Raw genomic sequence first — 19,143 nt, forward strand, 5'->3', positions numbered from 1 at the left:
ATTAGGGTTCTTTATGGGATTGTGTATTTGAAGCTCACCAAAATCAAGACAATGAAAGAAAAAAGACAAAAGGTCTGGCACATTCAAATGTCAAGTGAAAAAAATTCATATTCATAATCTGAATTTTTTATTCAAAAATTGGGATGTTAAATTTGGAAAATCTATCAAATGTGACATATTTGTGTGGTCATTTTCATTCTAAAAAACAAATTACTATATCAATTATCTCATTAGAGAAAATATATAATTGCCAAATTGGTCTGTGTTTCAGTAGAGAGATAGGTTGTGCTGCAGATTTTAGGCTGCATGCAGAGATGATCTTGATTCTAGTGCACATAACAAAGGCTACTTCCAGAAAAACTAGGTTGATTACATACTAAACACTTGATTTATGTGCAGAGGTAACCCTGCAAAAATGCATGATGATCTTGTTGCTTTGTACCTAACTTTGCAATAAGTTCTACATTTATTTTCAGTTTTTGACAAAAACAAAATTACAGCTGTAGGGGGAAAGTTATTCCTCACAGTAGGAAAAAGAAATGCTTTTAATTGCTATAAAGGGACAACAGCACATTAAACAGAGAAAGGCAAGTGACTTAGCATTTGAAGGTAAATGCCAGGTATTTCTTTAAAAGTGGCCTCTTAAATGATCCTATTAGATTTTTACATCCCAGTTGGGAATATACTAAACTAGAATTTATGATGTGATATGACCTGGTGACAAGAAGTGGCAGTCATTCTATAAAGTGAAATGAATGAGCATTTAATTGAGATTTAATTACAAAATGCAGTATTGTTGAAATGCCAAATGCAATTGCTCTAAATATATTTAGTGACATTAAATTCAGCAGCAGTAACACTATCGAACTTCATAATTGTGTCTCACTGTGAATGGAACTGTATAGTTATCTTGGATCAGCTCCCTTGAAATAAAGAAGAATGCTATATACAGTAGAATCAATCTGAATTTAATTTACAGCACAGTCCAAAGGGAAACTGAAGCATTCAGGAGGCAGTGTGAACCCTGAGCCATTGTTAATTCACCTTGCATTGGCATAAGAGGGACTTACGGTGACATCAAGGCACATACATTAGTACCAGGGAGCAGTGTGGCAGAGCAACACACAGGCGCTGGTGCAACTGACATGGTAGAGCACCTCCAATATAGAGGCCAATGTCAGCATGAAAAGAACAAAATCCACCAAAAGTGCAGATTTAGGATGAGCACTGGTGGACAGTGGGCAGGCAGCTGGCATCAGGGGTCTGATCCAGGGTGCAACAATACTCCATGAAAAACAAAGTCCATTCACCCCTGTGTGGATGAGCTCTCCAAAAGAGTTAACTTTGTAGGTCAAGGCTCCAAGCAACTGGCAGGCAGAGCCTCCACAGTATCCCAAGGTGAGATACCATCCCTGAGACAACAAGCTACTCCACAGTCATCCTGCTGCAGCGTTTAAGTGATACCAAAGAAGCAGCCATGCCAGGGTGGCCAGATGCAAGGGAACCCAAACACACTCCTGAAGCAAGAAGAGGGCATGCAAGGGGCTAACACCAAAGTGTTGCCATGAAACTGGTAATTTTATCACATCATGTCTGATGCATACCGGGAGTGATGTCACCACATTGCCAGGAATAAGGCCTAGGCTTTCCTCTTGCTCTTGGTAAGTCCCTCTGCCCTTCACACCCCACTGGTTGCCAGAATAGACCTGGCTTTTGTTACTTTTTAATCAATTCAGTGTCCTGACTGCTGCATAGGCATTCTGTCAACAGTTTACAGGGCTAATGTACTGAGATAATATGATTGGAATGTTCTGATTATGATGTCCAAATATTGTTTATATGCTCCAATCTTATGGCACTTTAAAATCATCACCATCCTTCGAAATCCAATTTGTCAATTGATTCAAAGAATTGTCTGCAAATGTTATTCAGGGTGGGAGGACCCATAATATTATTTGTTTCAGGCCTCCTAACTCTGCTGCTAAATCCTGAGGTAGATCTTAGTAGCTATTTTTTTCTCGAAATACAGCATTGGTTGAGTGTAAAACCATCTGGATGTTCAGTTGCTCATTTCACCAGGTTGAGCCAGTGATCCATATGGATAATGTTTTTAAAAACAAAGTCAAGGCTCTAAAGCTCTACTTAATTTAAGGTGTGGATCAAGGTGTTCATTGCCATGTAAACCTCAGATACACAGAAGTCATGCTGGTGAATGCAGAGCCTTCAATCCGGGGATGAGCCCCTCAGTAGACGCATTACCTCTTTAAAAGTATCAGTGCTTCTCTCTGCTCCTGAATTACACCAATGAAAATTTGTTTCTGGGGTTGCTGTGTGGTTTCCGGGTTGTATGGCCGTGTTCTAGCAGCATTCTCTCCTAACGTTTCGCCTGCATCTGTGGCTGGCATGTTCAGAGGATCTGATGTTTCTGTTTCTGTGAGATTATGACAGATTTCATGAAATAAATTAGAGAAAAAACACACAATTTGGTTTGAACCCCTGAGAAAGGGTCATCTAAATTTCCTGCCTAGACTATAAGGCCGTTTCTGCACGGCAACAATGGGGGTTGGGTCGTGCGAACGGTCCCAGAAACAGCTGGGAAGACGGCGCCGCGGAGCGCCGTCGCCCAGCCGACCTACCATGTCCGTGGCCGTCCGGCACGTCGTCGAGGCCTGGGGACACGCCCCCCTTACCCTGCGTGAGTGCTCCGGCGTCGCAGGGCAGGGGGGCATGTCCCCAGGCCTCGGTGACGCGCCGGTCGGCCATGGCCACGGTAGGTAGAGGGCAGAAGGGGGGAGGGCGCCTTGGAGCCACTGCCATTTGCACGGCAGCGGCTCCAAGCCGCCATTTCCCATAAACCTCGCTTCCCAAGCGAGGTTGGGAAACGGCGGCTTCGCGCCGCTCGGGCGGGGCGAGGGCGGCACGGCTGCAAAGCAGCTGCGCCCCCTGTGCGAATGGCTCCCTGGGGACGGCGTTTTTGCCGTCGCCAAGGCGCCATAATCCGCCCGTGCGGAAAGGGCCTAAGGTTGCTTCTGGATAATTTTCTGAGCAATGTTCACCAATACTTAAAATGAGACAATGTGTCTCAGGTGCAGTTTGACTTCGTTCATATGGATTTGAGGATCATACTGTCTCCTTTCTTCTCTTACCACTAAATCATCTTGGCTTCTTTATGTGCAAGTGGTCAGTCTGTTGAAAATTTGGGCATGTTTAGTAATACCCTCAATTTTCTTTCTGCCCATATAAGACTTTTGATCTTACTTTTTATTGACAATGTTCTACCATATCACACATGACAATGACTGAGGGTGGGTCATATGACCCATAAGACCCCTCAAGTTATAAATGAATTCCACTCTGCTCATGGGCACCAGCATCCAACCCAATATCCATACGAGTTTCTATTAGAATATGTGAAGAAAATAACTGAAAACCAGTTAGTTGGGACTGCTCTGAATTGCATGATTTGATATTTCAGGAACAATGAATTCTGAGAGGAAGTTTATTATCAGATTACTGCTATATCCAAGCTTAGCAAAAGGTGATAACATAGTTAGTGTGTGACAGTCCCTGGGTAGTTACATATAGTATTGCACTGGACCTTTTAATGGCCCTCTGAATTGATTTTTTTTCATACCTAAGCTGGCTGTTTGTTTACCCTCTCATATACACAGCTTCCAAATCAGTTTAGTCTCAAATCTTAGCTATAAAGATTGGCAAGAGATTGCACTTTATTAAATGATAGAGTAGAAAGTTTTTGCTGATAAGATCTCTATATTTTCAAAACTTTATTTCATGTTGCTAAATTCCACAGTGATACTTTAAAAATAGTTGTATCTAATATTCACGTTGTTTTTCAGAGCTATCCAGTCCAACTGCTTGCAATGGTCAAAGTTGACCATTTTAATAACTTTGCAAGAAAGTTATCTTAAGGGTTTATCAAACAATTGTGCAGTAAAGAGAACAAATCATCTCTTACAGAGTTTTTAAATTTTATCTGACTGATACTGATTTGTATTCAAATCGTGTGATATCCTCCTGGCAACAAACCTAAACTTGTGAGAACAAGTTAAACCATCCAAATATTGTGCATTCTGAGCAGGAAAACAATAATCTATTCATGATCAGGGTTGTAGTATGATGTGGCTCTTAGATCAGTTCAAAACCAAGATTAGGAACAGTTCATACAACCCAATTGTTGTAGATGTATGTGTTTAGTAAAAAAAACAACAACCCAAAGTTGTGTTGCTGGTTCACCATTTTCTTGCCTTTCAACTCAATCCACATTCACTGCACAATCACAAAGATGACTAAAGTTAGTATACACTCGATTATGGCTGGACCTATCATGAACCAGTCTTTTTTAACATTCTGAACTCTATTCAAATCTAGTCAGCCTACATAACTACTGCACCAACTCAGTAAATTGAGTTATTTATTTCTGTGGAAATGTGTTTTAAGGTCAGGGAAGAGGTATGAATTTATGTAAAAATGGGCTTGCTGCAAGACAAAATGAGGTGGCTCTGTGAAGGCAGAAGCTGGGAGAGGGGAGGTTATTAATGGTTTCTGAATGAAAAAGAAGATCCGACTTATGAATAACAGCTCACCAAGACAATCCATTAGGGCCAAACTAGATGTTACATGTGACAAAGGATCACCACTCGTTTGCACTAGGATGGCAGCTCCTATTTCCCCATGGTAGGTTAAGGCTGAAGAGTCCTTCACCCTAGGTCCAATTTGGATTGGGACTCTCAGAGTGGAGAAAACAGAACCTGATGCAAAATGTCTCTGGGAGCCTTGTAGGTGAAGCTCCATATACAAATATTCAGTGCATATCCAGCTCCCCAATGGGGTATTAAGTGTTGGGAAAATGAAGTGAGAGGAAAGGCTGAAGCTCCTTGCACCGACCATTCTCCTTTTAGATGGTTAAATCAGGTCAAAAACACAAACAGTAAGCTTATATGGTGAAGCTTACTTTTGTAGGATTACAATTTCGATATCATTCATGTATGTAGTAAAGAGAACACAATGGCATATGCTTTATTCAGAAACATTGGAGAAGAGCCAGAAACTCCTTGGTAAAAACTGGCACAATTGGACGGTAAAACTGGTAATTGTTATGTATAGTGTGCTAAGTGATATGTATGTCTAATAACAGTAGTGTTTATGATTTATGCAATATATTTACATGGACCTGCCCATTGCTGCAATGAGGTTTGACTGGAACCTCATTATTTGCAATGTCATGTTGGGGTGGGACATGTGACAAATACAGATGCTTAATCGCCCCCATTCCCTCAACCAATCATACGAAGTTCTAATTGTAACCCTTTAAGGTCTACATTTTACTTGCCTGAATGCATCTAAGTTTCTGTATTCATCATACCCCTCCTCCCTATGCTGTGGTTCATATCTGAGTTGGGCCCCTGTGGTGCCTCAGAATGGAGTTCTCAAGGTAAATTCATGGCAGTAATGATCACATTACATATAACTTCTAGTTTGGGCCTATATAAGCCCCATGAATACAGAGAGGAGCTAAACCATAACATAATAATGGTTCCCATTCATTTCAATGAGGTTTGTGCAGGAGAACTGATTGGTGTACTGTCACACATGCCAATTTATTGTGGTGCCATTTGGATTCTTTACCTTCAACAATTGAGCAATCTGGCCTGCCTTGGTATTCATGTGAACAATTATTACATTGGACACAGTCTCTGGCTTTGCACACTGTTTAAATTCATTTTTGACAAGCCAGTGTCAAAAAATGGTTGAAAATGCCATCTGTGAACGTGAATACAAGAGTTTCCATGGAAGTGGGGTGGGGGGTTCTTCACAAAGCACAAGATGGCATTCTGCAGAACTGTTAAAAATAGAAATGAAATATGGTGCACACAGACGACTCTTGAGTGTTAGAATTGTGAGATCAATCCAACCCTTCTTCTATCTTAACCTTCTCCACAGCAACCCCTAAACTCAATATAGATTACACCCACTTAATTCTACAGATGGTATTGGAATGCTGAAATGTTCCTCGTGCAAAGATTGTTCCGTCCAAGGTTGAAGGGCAGCACCTCCATCCATTGTATCACCTCATCACTTGTGCATGCCAAGTCCTCTGAGGAACTCTTAGAGATGATAGCAAATCCTTAATATTCTTTGACAGTGTGCAGTCTGCGTGCATGCAGGTGTGTGTGTATGTGTATGCATGATTTTTTTTAACATAAACTCTTATGATTCTGGAATGACACTTCTCAGATAGAATGGCTAGTCAATCTCACAGCATGATGGAAAACAGATGTAAGATTAGGATGCAAAGTAGTTTTCCAGATACTTGGTCTCAGCATGCCATACAACCCAGCCCCGGAGTTAACCAGCCAAGTGCTGACACATGTCTTACAGCAAAATATCACTCACAGCCACAGTTCAAAGGGCCTGCTACCCTCCAGGGCAATTAATACAGCATCACGTTCAATGGTGCTTGAATCAAATCCATGGAAGTCTCAGGGGAGGAATAGCGCCAGAGCCTCAGAGCTCAGACAAGAGCAGCTTGAGGCAGTAGCTGCAGTTTTAGTCCAAAGAATATGACTTGTCCTTGAAATGCTTGTCTCGCCACGCAAGAAAGGAACATGAGTTCTTTTCCACTAACACTCTCCTCTACCTTGCCCTCTTTCCAAACACTGCTTATGAGTGAAAGTTTGGGATCTGGAAGTGTCAAATTCAGGATGGTTTCAAACACTGTTTATAGTAAGCAAGTTAATTCTTGGGCACAGAGGCGTGCTTGAGGAGCTGGGATACTGAAGTGGAATTGTTTCTTTTTTATTTTCCTTGGCATATTTTGCACCCCAAAAAAGTTGGCTACAATCTGAAATTTGGAAATCTAACAATCTATACTAAGTGCTATATGGGATTCCAATGAGGTCTTGCCAGGGACTGCTTTATTGAAATGGGAGGGTATTAAGCTCAGGAGACAAGAAATTTAAGTTTTTTAAGCAGCACTTTATGGAAGCGCCAAACAATGTCAAAAAAAGGCCTTCTTGTTTCTTAATTCAGAAACCACGAGTTCTGAGTGTGCAAGCAAGAAGCTACAGTTTTCTCTGGTGTTTTGGTACTCTGTTTTCCTGTATGGCTCTATTTCAAGATTGACATGGATCTCTATAGCCATGACAGAATGTTATAGGTTGTTTCTTCTGTGGTAAAATTAGTGTAGGCAAGTTACTGTTCGGAGTATATTTAATTAACATAAAGCAGGCAGCTCTGTATGTGGCACTGGAAAGGTTACAATTAAGTGGAAGTTTATTTAACAGTATCCTGTGGCAAAGTGTTCAGAGTTTATAAACAATTGGTTAGGTACCTTCTGAATTCCTTCCAAAATAATCACATTTCTTTTCTTGCATGTACCATCCATAGAACTGTCAATCTCCCCCTCTGTTATAACTGATCTCCAGGTGACAGAGATGAGTTCATCTGGAGAAAATTGACACTTTGGAGGGTAGACTTTATGACATTATGACACTTTGAAGTTCCTTCCCTCTCCAAACCCTCCCCTTCTCAGACTCTGCCCCCAAAATCTCCTGGTATTTCCCAACCTTGAGCTGGCAACCCAAACCATTCATCTACAGAGAAACAGATTCAGCATTATGCAATGTGTGGATCTGATTCATTTTGTTCATGGGCACATTGTATGTAATACTGGATTTAATTCTTTTTCTACCCAAGACCATCTACATATGCATACATTCATAGGTTGGATATGTCTGTTTGCATGGAGGGTTTTTTGCCCCCCTTTTCTTTCCATTGGATGGGTTTTTGAAAATAGGGTCCTTGGGTATGGTTGCTAACCTCCAAGGAGTTGCTGAAGTTCTTCTGGGATTACAATTGATCCCCAGGTGACAGAGATCAGTCCCCCTGAAGAAAATGGTCACTTTGAAAGGTGGACTCTATGGCACTATAGCCATGTAAGTCCTTCCCCACCACCCAAATCTCCAGGTTTTTTCCAACTCAGAGTCAGTAACCCTATCCCAGGACCAAATATCATTGAGCTGTAATCAAAGGTTTTTGTCGTTAGTTTTACAGTGCCAGTTGGTTTTGTGAGCTTTAAGATACTCTAATGTGGGATCCAAGCAAATATTAGGAGGGATTTTAAACATTAATATTCCTGGATCCTAAAGGCAGAACTCCAACTGGTGGACCTTTTTCCAGCAAGAAAATGCACTTTGGGAAAGGCTGCACTGCTGAATTACTGCTTGTCATGCAGCTATTAAAAATACAGATGCCCTTCCAGAAAAAGGACAGGCAATGAATGACAACAAAAGCACATTTCCTGTGAAGAATGAGTTTCTGGTCATGTAATGTTCCTATTTCTGCTAGAAGTGGAGATTTCCTGCCTTCTGGTATTCCAGGCACTCTGTGGAAACTTGAGTCTTTTCCCATTTCAGCTAGCATTTCTCCTATTTGTCTATGAACCACAAACTGCTTCCCTGTGTTTTCTCCAATTGAAAGAGAAGAACCTTATTCTTTATATCTATTTGTCCTTTCCCTGATCCTGCTTGAAGTTGCATTATTGTAAAGCCCAGCTTCCTAGTCGGACTATTAAGATATTGATAAGAATTTATGGAATTATCATAAAATATACTTGGCTTTTTGAAACTACAGATCACAGAGTGATTAAAAGAGTTCCACTTACATAATTTGCTTGTGTAACACAATGGATAAAGGCACAAGAACAAATATACAATGAATACTCAGACTAAGGTGATCTAGGATATTGAACCTTTCACACAGACATTAGGTCTATCTACTGGTCTTATTGTGATTGACCAACTGAGGCAGGTTCTGGTAGATCAGGGGTCTGCAACCTGCGGCTCTCCAGATGTTCATGGACTACAATTCCCATCAGCCCCTGCCAGAATGGCCAATTGGCCATTCTGGCAGGGGCTGATGGGAAACAACAGTCCATGAGCATCTGGAAAAACACCAGAGTCTGGGCTTAATGATAGATCACCTAATAAAACTTTGTGAATGTTTATCCAATATCAAAAAAGAGATGTTGAAAGAACTTACAGTAGTAACCAAATGCTTAAACTGAAATTTACTGTTGTTGTTCAAGCAATCAATAAAACACTTCCCAGATAGCAAATAAGGGTGCAGTGTTTTAATTTCTTTTAGAATACATGCTTTGTCAGCTTGGCATCTTGGACACAAAATATGCAATTTTTTATTTTTATTTTTAGAGATATTTTGATAATCACAAAGGACTGTTTGACCACTCTTCGGTAAATTCTCTTCAGTCTGCTACTACCATTTGGCACTGCAGTCTATCTAAGGCCCCTTCTGCATGGGCCAATAAACATGAGTGTAAGATGATTAAAAAATGTTTTGAGGGGGAACTTTGCACAGATCCCTCCACTAAAACAAATGTGCCTCATGTTATTTTTCCCAAACTGGGTTTTTTAAAATAATTGCTCTATTAGTGAGTTGTAGCTGCTCGCAAGCAAACAGCCAGGCTGGAGGTGCTTTATCTGCCTCCATTTTCCTTTTTCAGCTTACATCTGCATATCTATGAAGTTGCAGATGGTGGCATCATGAGACATCAGCATATAGCTGGGGGGGGGGGGTTCATTTGTGCATGCCTGCATAGCTACATGTCGGTGGGAAGTAAAAAAAAATAGACACACTTCCATGCAAAGGCACAACAGAAACCTGGATTGTTTTCATGGGCTCCAATCACTGCCTGCACAGATGCATGTGAACGTGAAAACAGGAAAATGCAACTCATTATACATTTGCTGTGTGGGAGGGGGAGAGGCATAGCAAGGGGGAAAGCACCCGATGCACTGGTGCATCCTCCACCCCCATCCTACCCCAGAACTCCGCCGCCCTGCCCCAGAACGCCTCCACCACACCCCCGCCACACCCTTGCCACACCCCCACAGAGGCATGCACCTGGTGCATCACGCCCCACATCACCCCCTTGGAGCTCTGCCTCTGGGAAGGGGCCTAACGCTCACGGGATTCTTTTTTTTTTTTTTGCAGCCACATTAAAGCCACATTCTCTTTTTTTTTGCAGCCACATTTTTTTGAGCACATTAAAGGTAGTTCCCTGACCCATGGGGTGATGTCACATTAATAAGCAGACTATGTGTATAGGCTGATTTTATTTACTTCATTTAAATGCCTTTCTCCTCAACAAAGAACCAAAGTGGCATACATTATTTTCCTCTCTGCCATGTTATCCTCACTATAATCCCGTAAGGTAGGTTAGGTGAGAATGTGTGACTGACCGAAAGTCACCCAGCACACGTTCCTGGCAGAGTGGGCATTCAAACTGGGTCGCCTAGATCCTAGTCTGATGTTCTAACTACTACATTACACAAGCTTTCTAAGAACAGATATGGACCAGGCGTGCGCAACAAATGAGATTAAGATCCTGGTTACTCTTTACCACAAATATCCCTGCCAGGGGTAGTCTGTTCCACTGCTGTCCCATAAACCAATTCCTTCACCTCAAAAATTTAAAATTCTTAGCAAACCTGGATCTAAAAAGGAAAAGAACTTTTGAAAAACAAGCAAATGTATGGGATCTGCTTTAATTTGCATAATTTATGCTGATTGCAAAATGTATTTTTACAGAATTTTGTTTTTTGTTTTTTTGTTCAGTATATAGGCAGATCCTTACATTGCTTCCTCTTTAAATATTTGCATGCAGGTGGCTGAAAACCCTTGTGGCTGAAATTCACAGCCATCTGATCTCATAGTATGCAACTAAAAATATGCTGATTCAAATGTAGACTTCCATAAATACCATGTAAGATAAACATTCCAGAAGTGTTGGCGAATCATTCTTGCCTCTCAGGAAAAACTGAACATGGCTGAGTCAAACTGGAATGTTACCAAATAGCCAGAATTTTAGTATCATTGCCAGTTGCCAGAATTGGAGGATTTAAAATCCGAAAAAGTATAACGAAACTATTGTTATTTCTATCATGTACATATGACTTTTTTTTCTCACAGAATTTAAATGCATGCACAATGCTTTGTCTCATGGTAATCAGAACAGTCAAGAGATAATGTGGGCCTCAGACAAGAAACCTAACCCCAAGCTTACAACTTTTCATGCTCTGGTTTCTCTCAGAGTGACCATGAATTTTGTCCCTAAGTTCCCTTCTGCCAGCAGCCTTGAAAGGACTAACAGAAATGGTTACAATCATTTTCTCTTAATTCCTACTATCACTACATAAATACATCAGCCAACCCACAACAAAACCTAAACATCTCCCCCAGTGAGTGCAAGCTTACCATTTCCAAAGCAGAGATATCAGAGTCATCAGAATATCCATTTTATTCACAAATGCAACCTGCCTTATATTAAGAGGCACTTTTTTCTTTCAGAATTTAATTCTCTGTGCATGCTCAACAGCACTTAACTTGGCCTAAGGCCAGGCCTACTGATAATTTTGTGTGACATAATCAGAAAGTTTGAAATCTCTGATGATAACTTAATGAAGGATAGCAAGGCAGAGTGTTGGTGTAAAAATATAATAGCTAGCAGAGTAAATTGCTAGCAGAGTAAATAATCAGAGTAAATGAACCAGATGCTGCAGGTTAGCTTAAATAAATTTTACTAAGAAAAGGGTTCTTTTTTGTGCACAAATCTTGGGGTTTCACTAAGTAGCCCAAAGTCATCTCAGCTCTGTGTTAGCTTCTCACTATCAACAACATAGGCAGATATACCTGAATTCCTGGTTTCTACCAGCACAGACTGAACATGCCAGTTTCCAGAGCAGAATTATTGCCCCTGGGAGTATTCTTGGACTAAAATGACAGGACCCACAGTATAGAATGATGTCCCCAGGAGTAGAAGTATTTGAAGCCTGGAGTGAAAGCAATCCAGTATTGTCCCTGGGAGTAAAGAAATGTTCTGGTAGTAGAACAACAGCCTTCAGAGTGGAATGATGGCCCTGGGATAGGAGAAGTGACTGGCATCTGGAATGACAGTAACTGAGTGTAGAACTGTTTTTCAGGAAGAGGCTGAAGACCAGGCAGGCAGGGAGGCAGCCAAGGGAGTACAAAAATGTTCTGGTAGTAGAACAACAGCCTCCAGAGTGGAATGATGGTCCCTGGAATAGGAGAAGTGACAGGCACCTGGAATGACAGTCCCCGAGTGTTTTTCAGGAAGAGGGCGAAGACCAGGCAGGCAGGGAGGCAGCCAAAGGATGCCAGGCAGGCCCGTGGAACCACCCCCCCCCTCAAACTCCATTGGCGGTGGCCAGCCGCCTCCCTACCTGCCTGGTCTTTGGCATCTTTCTGTTGCAGGGCCAGGCTGAGGAGAGGGGTCTTCTGTGGGCCTGCCTGGCACCCCTCAGCCCAGCCTGGCCCTGCAAGAGGAAGAAGCTGAAGACCAGGGACGTGACTGAGGGGCACCAGGCAGGCATGCAGAAGCCCACCCCGCTCAAACTCCGTCGGCCTCCCTACACACCTTGTCTTCAGGGTCCTCCTGTTGTTCCCAAGGGACAATTCTGCATTTTCGAACATCCCACAGCCAATATGCCAAATTCTCCTAAGTTCACAGGGACAAATGCTATATGCAGACAGCAGACTGCAAGGGGAAAGCTGAAGAGGGAAGAGGAAGGTATGGAGGAGTAGAGGTGAGCTAGGAAGGAGGCAACAGCCCCCTGCCTTCATCTAATTCCTCCAGACTTCCTGCTTCACTAGCAAGAAGCTACTACTGTGAGTGGTGAGCTTTCACCACTGTGAGCCTCCAGCAACTCTCATTGGTTGGCAAATGACCAGCTAAGCCTATCTGTGATGCCAGCTGTAGACTCATTTTTTTATTCCTTCTTAGTGAGAAACATTGTCAGTTAGCAGAGCATTTATCCAGACAGACCTATCAGGGTGACACCTTGACATGTAAATTGTACAGCAAGTCTGACAGCTAAAATATTAATACATCCACCTGGTTCTAGCTGATGTAGTTTTTCCTGCAATAAGTTCAGAAACTATATTCAATGTCTATTCAAGTCTATATCATTGTTCTTGTTGATGTGATTTTGTTTTTCTCTTGGCATTCTCTGTTCTTCTTTATTCATTCTTTGATTCTATGAAGGGAAAATGGTTTTACTGGAGCCATTTTCTTGATCTCATGTTTGTATCACAAAACATCACACCTACCTAATTATGAATGGACTGTTTGAAGTGCTGAGGTCAAAGACAAGCTCAGTTTTATTCTGAAATGCTGACATGCCACCATGTTGCACATGAAAAATTAGTCATATCTTAAAACCCTCTTTAAAACCCTACAAACCCAATATATTTTAACCTAACTAAGTCCATAATTCATAGGAAAGGTTTTACTGAGTCATGAAAGGCAGTTTTTCTGACCAGTTTTTGAACAAAGTAAAAATTGCACATCCTTAAAATACTGTTAGCTATAATCTTCTATATAAGCTACATTTAAAGGGGAGGGTTGTTGTAGTCATACTAATCATTTATTCTTTGCAGTTGGGTATTTCTTCTATCTGCCAAGCAGCCAGATTCCTTAAATTGTAAGAAATGCTCCATGTGGAATTAGATTATTTTAAAGTGGCAGCCAAGCTCAAAGATTTTCTGAGTTTCTCAATAAAGGAGGTTCAAAGAGAGGGAGTATCTTGAGGGATAAAATTTGGAGAGAAGCGGGAATCAGTTGGAGCTCCTGATTCTTTTTTTTTAAAAAAAAATTATTGTATCATTTGAATTTTACAGTTTATAATAATATCCTTTTTCATACATTTTCAAACAATACATTTTCCCCCTTTTCTTCCTCCCTCCATTTCATCTTCTTCATAGTTTTGTCACACAAACAGCAGTAAGTTCATTCTCTGTAGCCTCTTTTCCCATATTTCTTCATTTACTCGAGCTTCTTTCATCCAGTCCATGTATATTATCCATATCTTCAAAATTTCATTCTGTTTATCTTGCCACGTCTTATTTTTGGTTAATATATCGAAAATATCAAGTGTCGTTCCCAGATATATTCTAGCCATTTCTGAAATGTCCATTTTTTCTTTTCTTTCCAGCCCAAAGCTATTGTTGCATAGACTGCTTTAATCATTATTTATACATAAACCTATATTTTTATCCACCCTTCTATCCTCCATTACACCCATGAACATTAAATCATTATTTAAGTCAATATTAATCTTCACCAGTTTCTTGATATATAACAATACAATTGTCCAAAAAATTTTCACTTCTGCACATTCTGTCCACATATGGCTATAATATGCCTCTTGGTCTCCAGAGTGCCAGCATTTGGAACTAAGTCCTTTTATCATATATGCTAGTTGTTTTGGTGTTCTGTACCATTTTAATATCACTTTTCTTTCTAACTCCATATATTTCTCGATTTTTATATTTTTCCAACTGTCTATTAATTTTTCAGTATTTCCAATGTCTAGAAATCCTTCCTTCTCCCATTTTTGATTCAATGTTCTTATCATGAATTCCTTATCATCTACCATATATTTGTGGAGCTCCTGATTCCAGCATTATTTTTCACACAGTCATTTGGCTTTCCAACTATTTTCTTTTTATTGCAGTTCTAGCTGTCGTTCAAGTCGCAGGGAAGTCTGAACACAGTCTGAGTCTATCAGCTAGACTCGCCTTTCTGCAAGGCGGAAGCAAACCTGCCTAACAGGCCATCAACCAAGTCAGCACTGGAGCAAGACAAGCCAGCACAGCTGATGGCTGCTACAGTTATTGCCAGCCTGCAGCCCAATAACAAGGTCATCTTCAACAGCGCATCCTTTCCTTTTTCCTTTCCTTTGTTATAATTTTAGGAGTACCTGCTTCATTCAGGCGAGCAAGAGTTAACTGCTGAAGTCAGATGCCTAGAATCACATAAGCTTCTGGAAAGATTTCTGTGTTCTTCTTCCAACAAAAGAGAAGAGAAGGACACACAAGCACAGATAGACTGAACAGGCATCCAGACTGAGAGCTTGCATTGATAGAGTTTGCTGTTCCTATATTTAGTGTAAATTCATTTATCTAGTAAAAATCTACAAAACAACTCACTCGCATCTCTGCCCTGTTATTTGCTCTGCTAATTCATCGCAGTACAACATTTATCCTTTCCTTCTTCTTTTCCTTGCATTCATTATAGCCAGATCTTGCAAAATGCTTCTTGGTGTGTTGCACCAAGATAAAACAGCCTTTCCCTCTATTTTCCTTTATTTTTCTCCCTGTTTCCACATTTTTCTCATTTGAAGGCTACTTTGCTATATGACAAATCATATAATCTTTTTAATGTTGTTAAAATTAGATTTATAACAAATGTCATACCAACTCTTTCTTCCCATTGGGAAACCAAAGCTGGATTTTTCTCCTGACCTCCATTTTATCCTTACACAACCCTGTGTGATAGGTTGGGCTGAGAACCCAACAACCTTCCATGGCAGATTGGGGATCGATTCTGAGCAGTAGAAACACCTGATAGGTTGCTTAGAAACTTTCTTATTATATGATGCCTTTCTTGATTATTATATCATATAATCATATTATGTGATAACCAAGATATATTATGTGATAACCAAAGTGATAACCAAGATATATTATGTAATAACCAAAAGTGAAGGGAATTGGAATACTGTGAAATAGGTTATCTTCAAGATAACCTATTTCACAGTATTCCAATTCCCTTCACTTTTGGCCCGGCAACTTCTATGGCCATTGTTGGGTTGGAGGTCAGTTTTCAAACATGTGGCATTACTTTTTCTGACTAATTATCTTTGCCACAAAAAGTGACTCTTCAATTTCATTGCCAATAGTGTGTAGGGTATCTCAGCTGGGCTAGTAAGTTGGCCTAAAACACCTATGACTTCTAGGTAGGCCTAAAACACCTTCAATACCCATGGTGATCAATTTTGAGTGTCCTAGCTTTATTCCCTGATGAGTTATGCCTGTCACAAATGGGCATAGGGACATATAAGAAGATAATGAAGCTCTGTTTTTACCTATAGTAAAGTCAGAGCTTCTGGCTTCAATGTTAATCATCATCAGCCACCACCAAGGACCAAATACGTTTCCCTGAACCTTGCTTCAGTGTTTGCAATTCTGTTTTTCCTTTCTAGTTGTCCTAATGATATTTCCCCTTCATTCTTCTGTATTACCAATGTCTGATGACAAAATACATGTGTAGATACTTTTTATTTAGATGCAAAGATTCTTATCTTCAGTAACCCTTCTTAAAACAGAGGTGGACTGAGCACTTCAGTTTCGTTTTAAAGCATTTGACAGGTAGCAAAATTGGGTTGCAAGGGAGCTATGTGGTGGCATATGAAAAGACATTATTGGATTTTCACATGTCCTAGAAAAAGTTGATGACTGAATTCTGTTTATGCTAGCAGGAGTCCTTTGTAATAGGCAGTTTTAATGTTTCCTATGAAGAATGGGGGAAAAACATTATTCTTAAATGCATTTTGTAAATAGCAAATTGTAGGCTGTGAGAAGGTACAAAAGTGAAGGCATTGCTATTATACAGAATAGGAACTGTTTATTTTAGTAATTTCATTAGATTTATATCCACCCTTTCCTGACTATTGTCAGGCTCAGGATGGCTAACAATTAAAAATACAATCAGTTAAAATGCATAATATACATAATACAATTAAAAAAACTTTTATCAAATGTTTAAAATTCCATTCGGTGCCCTATTGCTTAAAAAGTATTTATATTTATCCCCAGGTTGGAGGAAGAAATAACTATCACCTTCAGTACAAACAATATATCTTCAGAATTTTTTTTCCAGAATGTCATTTTCTACACCTACGTAAGATTCATTGCACTACTTAGATTTGCAAAGATTACTCCTCTGTGATAACATGGCAGATAAAAAAAAATCATTATTGAATGTGCTGTTTCTGTATCTCTTAGTAATTGTATCTTCCCTGCTTTCAATTGAGTTTCAAATTAATCAAAGCTATACAGATTTGCTGCATAACTATCATAACCTCTACGCTTGGACCACTGATTCTATCAGTCTAGCATCATATCATACAATTTGCAGGAGTTTCTTGTTGGATGGGAATATTTCTATAAATACTGTTTGCCTGGCTAGAAAGGTCTAAGAACAGATCTGAAAATCTCAACAACAACATCATTCTCATTCTTAGCAGTCCCCTAGCAAATTTTAACCAATGAAATAGCAGGCACTTATCAGTTGTACTGAATGTAATATGGCAAGTACAATATCCAAGTCATCTCTAAAAATCTTAGAATCCTTTTTCCCACAACCAAAGATATTCACTAAAGCAGCAAACATTACAGATTTGTTCATGCCAAATCCCTACAGGCTGAAGTGGTCCTCTACTCAGGTCTTATTCTTTTAAAAAGCCACAGAAAGACATGCAAGCTATAAGGGGAAAAAAACTTTCCTGGGTTTACCACCCATTAAAGCAGAGATAGTCACTGAACAACATCTGTATTCTGCACCTTTATTATCCACAGGGCCAGTCATGCCAAGACCCTATCAAATTTTAGAGTTGGAGTCAAACTGAATTTTCCATCCATGGAACAGTGATTTCCTTTCTTGCTCCTCCTATTGCAGCCATCTGATCTTCACAAACGCTGCTTCTGAGTGATAGTAAACCCTGAAGAGCAAAATGAGTGTGGACTGCAGCAGAAATGGATAATCTACAGAAATTAGTCTCTTTTTAACTCAAAGGCCATTTCTGCACGGCCCCCCAGGCGCCTCCACGCTGGCAAGAATTCTGCCGGCATGGAGGCGGAGGCCGTTCGCATTCAAGCATGCGGACGGCCTCTGGAGAGCCCGGCAGACGGCAGGCGGCTCCGCATGGAGCCGCCTCTTCCCCCCTCCCCGTCCGACTCACCTTGTCCCCGCCATCGGCCTGCTGGCCGTCGAAGCCCCGCCCACGCTGCCCTCTGACCTCCAGGGGTCGGAGGACAGTGTGGGCGGGGCTTCGACGGCCAGCAGGCCGATGGCGGGGACAAGGTGAGTCGGACGGGGAAGGGAAACAGCGTGTTCCCGGCTGTGCTGTTCGCACCGCACCTCTGGGAACACGCTGTTGAGGGAAAAACAACCCTTTTGTTTTTCAGGGCGGCTTGACGCCGCCCTGGGGGAGGGGGAGCGACGCCAGGTCGGCGCTGCTGCTTAGCAGCAGCGCCGCCTGTGCGAATGGCTCCCTGGGAACGGAATTTTTACCGTTCCCAGGGCGCCATAAACAGGCCGTGCGGAAACGGCCTAAGAGAATCCACAGCATGACTAATTTGATAATTGAGAAGGTTACCAGACAGAGCCTGCCAATTGATGGGAGGATTGGAGGTGGACACATGCAATGGGGCATAAGTCACTACATCACTTCCAGGTGAGGGTAGCTCTAGAAATCACTGGACACTGCAGTTCCTTGTCTGGCAAATGGAAAGAAGCAATAGGAATGATGATGGTGAATTTGCTACTCTGTTAGTACTCTCATGTTTCCAGCTCAGAATTTTACTTCACACCAGATTAGTTCAGCTTCTTCTGCCCCCAGATAAATCCCCAAAGTCCACTGTTCTAGCATAACTTGCTCTGGCTATTATGAGTTTATGGACATTGTACACAGAAAAGGATAATGACACATATGTAGGAAATTACACAGTCTCTGGGGCTTTGAGAAAGCTTTGTGGCCGGGGTGACAGAAGAAGCAGTTTATTGGTGCATGGCCAAATGGAGTTATACCCTTCTATGCCTGCCAATTTTGGAGGGAAGGCAGCATGATGTAGTCTGATGTCAGATTTCTGAAGCTAAGTATTGTCAGTACCTGGATTGGAGACCACAAAGTAAATTTTTGCAAAGGAAGACAATGGCAAATCACCTCAGATTACTTATCTTGAAAGACTCTTCTGGGATCACCACCAGTCGGTTGCAACTGGTTTTAAAAGCTAGTATACTTCCTTTTCAGATTTGAAACACATCAAGGGAAGGCCTTGGCTGTTATGTAGTTGGCTCTCAAGAATAACTGGTTGGCTATATGTGAGACAGGATACCGGACTAGATGGACCACTGGTCTAATTCAATATGGCTCTTCTTTTGTTCTCATGTCTTATTTAGCAGCACCTTAAATTAAAAATATTAAAAACTGGCAGTAGCACTTTAAAAATGTCAGCAAGGAA

This window comes from Sphaerodactylus townsendi, linkage group LG08 (assembly GCF_021028975.2).
Source record: "Sphaerodactylus townsendi isolate TG3544 linkage group LG08, MPM_Stown_v2.3, whole genome shotgun sequence".
Classification (NCBI taxonomy): Eukaryota; Metazoa; Chordata; class Lepidosauria; order Squamata; family Sphaerodactylidae; genus Sphaerodactylus; species Sphaerodactylus townsendi.